Genomic DNA, 821 nt, shown 5'->3' with positions numbered 1-821 from the left:
CCATTGCAGCTTCTCGGGAAGTGTACTGCGCACACGTGGCCATAAAGTGACTGTCACTCGCTGGGCCACGTGCTGACAAAGTCACCCTCCCAAAGACATCGCAAAAATAAGAGGTGATACTACACGACACACGCCCCTTTCACTTTTTCTCCCCTGCTATTTCCTATTTTCACCTTCTCTATACACAGTTCACGATACACCACCTTCTTCCTTTCTGGTTGAAGGAACAAAAAATGAGAACAAGTTTTTCCTTTTCGGTCAGAAATGTTCCTAACATTTTTGAAAACCTCTGTTCTTATCAGCTTAATATCTGATACGGATCCTATTTGGATCCAAGATATTAAACTTATTTTTGTGATGCGGCGGAGTGCTTGAAGCTTGCTTCACCTCCGCCACGGGTTGGCCCGGTATTGCACTACCTCCGGGATCGGCCCACTCACCCCCTGCGGGGTGAGTTCGACAATAAATTCAATGATAGAAGGAGTGTTCGGATTTACCCATGATACCGGGGTAAACGGCTTGGGTGCGTCGAGTGTCCGAGACGGTGGCGGCACGCCGCCCCGGCTGACGCGGTATTCGCGTGCAGGGAGTGCGCTAGCTGTGTTTACACTTACGATTGCTCTGGGAAAATAAATGTTTCCGTGTGTATTTCATATATGGAGGGTCTCTTTTATTTTGTTATGTTCACACGTACATACTCAAGTTTCTTATTTTTTTTAACGTTCCTACTCATATTAATAAAACTATTGAGGAAATTATCATTACTGTTTCGGAGGAAAGCTAGAAGTGTGTATACGATGTGTATGCATGTGCGATGTGTA

At 45.3% G+C, this 821-nt stretch overlaps 1 pseudogene; it reads left to right on the top strand.

Annotated features, from left to right (window-relative positions):
* The first annotated feature begins 262 nt into the window (after window positions 1-262).
* On the top strand, window positions 263-441 carry LOC142766354 (U2 spliceosomal RNA; annotated as a pseudogene).
* The last annotated feature ends 380 nt before the right edge of the window (window positions 442-821 follow it).

Source organism: Rhipicephalus microplus, chromosome 6 (genome assembly GCF_043290135.1).
Source record: "Rhipicephalus microplus isolate Deutch F79 chromosome 6, USDA_Rmic, whole genome shotgun sequence".
NCBI lineage: Eukaryota > Metazoa > Arthropoda > Arachnida > Ixodida > Ixodidae > Rhipicephalus > Rhipicephalus microplus.
Note: the sequence above shows the minus strand (reverse complement) of the source record. Positions and strands in the feature narration are given on the sequence as shown.